Raw genomic sequence first — 3,522 nt, 5'->3', positions numbered from 1 at the left:
TCTTGCGGTTATCCTGTAAATATTCGCTGAAGTGCTCTGTGAGAACACATCTCCTCTCTCCAACTAAGAGGAGACCACACCGGGAGCAACGTATGCAAGAACTGACATGTGTGTAAGTGCAGGAGAAACTTTGATGGATGTGGAAGCCTCCATTAGAGCCTTGGACAGAGGTGAGGTGGTAGATGTGGGTGCAGGTTTTGCAATTGCTGCAGTGACAGGGGAAGTTGCCAAGCGGGAAGGATGCGTCATTGGAGGGCGTGGACTTGACTACGTAGTCACAGACCGAATGGTCTTGGCGGAAAGTGGATAGGGGTGGGGAGGGGAACGTATGTTGTGGTTCTGTTCGCCAAGCTGGGAATTTGTCTTGCAAACGTTTCGTCCCCTGTCGAGGTGACATCCTCAGTGCTTGGGAACCTCCTGTGAAGCGCTTCTGTGCTGTTTCCTCCGGCATTTATACTGGCCTGTCTCTGCCGCTTCCGGTTGTCTGTTCGAGCTGTCCGCTGTCGTGGTGGTATATTGGATCCAGGTCGATGTGTTTGTTGATACAGTCTGTGAATGAGTGCCATGCCTCTAGGAATTCCCTGGCTGTTCTCTGTTTGGCTTGCCCTATAATGGTAGTGTTGTCCCAGTCGAATTCATGTTGCTTGTCGTCTGTATGTGTGGCTACTTAGGATAGCTGGTCGTGTCGTTTCGTGGCTAGTTGGTGTTTATGTATACGGGTCAGTAACTGTCTTCCTGTTTGTCCGATGTAGTGTTTTGTGCAGTCCTTGCATGGGATTTTGTACACTACATTGGTTTTGCTCATATTTGGTATCAGGTCCTTCATTCTGGTGAGTTGTTGTCTGAGCGTGGCTGTTGGTTTGTGTGCTGTTATGAGTCCTAGTGGTCTCAGTAGTCTGCCTGTCAGTTCAGAAATGCTCCTGATGTATGGTAGTGTGGCTAGTCCTTTGGGTTGCGGCCTTGAAGGCCTTGAGGGAACGAATCTGCCATCCTTAACTGCTCTGGACTCCATGTGACTCCAGACCACTTGGCAATATATGCTGCGGAGACGCACCACATGCTGGTGCAGAATGTTAAAAAAAAGATTCATTCGACTCTACCTAGACAATTGTCTGCAATTCACATAAGTCCAGGGATGTGATCACACTGGGAAAGGTGCAGGAGAGATTCACTCGGATAGTATCTGGGCTGAAGAGATTCAGTCAGGAAGAGAGACAGGTAAGACTGAAGTTGTTTGTCACGGTTCAGGGGTATTTGTGAGAAGGCATAGTTCAGATATTCAAAATAATGCGGGGTGTGGATAAGGTAGACTGAAAGTAACGTTTCCCGTCGAAGGATAGATCGATCACAGGGTACCAGAAATTTAATGAGAAAGACAGAAAGGTTTAAGTAGATGTGTGAAAAGGCGTTATAGGCCGGCGGGTGTTGAAATTTGCAAAACCGTGTCTATAAGGGGCAGAGAGGCAGGGACCCTCTTAACCTGAAGTAATATTCAGATATGAATATGTTCTGCCAATACCTATAAGGCTATGGGCTAAACGATTCGATTCGTTAAGCAATTGATTTTGACAAATGGAGATACAATGGGCTGATGGGTCTCCTTTGAAACTGTTGTCCTCGGTAGTATAGTTGTTAGTGTCGCCGCATGTTATGCGGGAGATAGGAGCTCAATTCCTCGCTGGGGCAGCGCAAATGTTTTAAAACTGTCGCTACATTCCGAAGTGCGGGTTATTAATGCCTGTCCTTCCATTCGCCATGGGACATGTCACAGGAAGGACAGTGCTGTCTGAATCAGCGTGGGGAAGATCTGCAGCTCCCCCTGAGACAGAGTGTCAGTGAAAGTACAAACACGTGACTTCCGCAACCTGCACCTTGTATCTGTACTGGAATCTAAACCATTTAATAGAAAGAAAAAGGAAGCTGAAAAAGAAACAGGGAAAACCAATTCAGATGTGAGCGCAGAAACATTTTCCGCAGCACCTTGAGGAAAACTGACAAACGGCTCTGAGAAAGAGTTTGTCTTTCAGAACTGTTAGTTCACAGAGGTGTTTTTGTTCCACTTAATCCCTTAAGAAATTGAATAACAATTTAACTGAAGACTTGAAATTTTAGAACACACCAGGCGATGAGTCACGTGCTGGAAACTGTGTTTACAAGCCAGATGTTTGATGACTGATAATGATGCAATAGGCTGAAAGGCCTCCCGCCACGTTCTTAAAAACTCAATGACTGTAATTTTTCAACTGAACCGATAAGGTAAAAACAAAGTTACCAAGAAAATTTGCAAGCATTGCATCGGTCTTCCTTGTTGCGAAAGTGTTGAAATTCAGATCTCTCACTGCTATTTCCCAATGTTGATTTCCAGTCAGGTAAAAAATATTTTTTGTTCCTTATGAAAGTCGTAAATTGAACATGAATTCCTGACATTACAAAACAGCAAAGGTATCAGCGCTGTCAGAGTCAGTGAGAATTTCATATCGGAGATGAATTCAAATGGGAATAAACGTTGAAAACAGTTGACTTTGCCTGCTCAGACTCAGTACTACAAAAATGATCATTACTGAAACATTCAGGTCTTTTCAAGGATTTAATAAGTTGAATGCACAAAGGTTGGATCTGTGACCAGAGTGCCTCGGATTGAAAGACTTGGAGATGCAGGTTTTGCACTGGGGTGTGTATATTTGAAAATCACACAACACCAGGTTATATTCCAACACGCTAAATTGAAAATACTGGCTTTCAGACCGCTGCTCGTTCATCAGGTGGTTGTGGAGTACACAGTTGTAAGACACAGAATTTATAGCACAAGGTTACAGTGTGATGTAACTGAAATTATACATTGAAAAATACCTTGATTGTTTGCTAATTCTCCGATCTGTTAGAATGACCATGTGAGCTTCACTTCTTTCATATGTAAAGTGCAAAACTTTTTTTATTTTAAAGTTTCATTCTCAGGTGAAGTTTAACAACTGGTGTTTGCCTCCCGTGTGCTGCTGTCTGTTCCATAATGTTTAGACTGATTCTAATTTTTAAAAATGAGTTACCAGAGACTTACATGGATTCATGCAGTTTTGAGCAAAGTACAATGTAACTCTGCAAGTACAAATTCACCCCACAAAAGTATATGTGTTTGTGTGTGTGTGTGTGCGTGTGAGAGAGAGAGAGAGAGAGAGTGTGTATGTGTGTGAAGGAGGGTCTGTTTTTGTAGATAGGGTAATGGGATCACCTGTACATTGACATGAGCCCAAGGTCCCGGTTGAGGCCATCACCATGGGTACCGAACTTAGCTATCAACCACTGCTCAGGCACTTTCAGCTGCTGCTTGTTCCGAAGTTTGCCTTGGAGGATGGTCAGCCGAAGGTCCGAGGTCGAATGTCCTGGACCACTGAAGTGCTCCCCAACTGCGAAGGGGCATACCTGCCTGTTCAATGATGTGCATTCGCCATTCATCCGTTCTGTAGCCTCTGCTCGGTTTCGCCAATGTGTCTTCCCTCTCTCTGCACAGTCGGACAGTTCATCATT

The sequence above is a fragment of the Chiloscyllium punctatum genome, chromosome 13 (genome assembly GCF_047496795.1).
Source record: "Chiloscyllium punctatum isolate Juve2018m chromosome 13, sChiPun1.3, whole genome shotgun sequence".
Lineage (NCBI taxonomy): Eukaryota > Metazoa > Chordata > Chondrichthyes > Orectolobiformes > Hemiscylliidae > Chiloscyllium > Chiloscyllium punctatum.
This window is presented reverse-complemented; position numbering follows the sequence as displayed.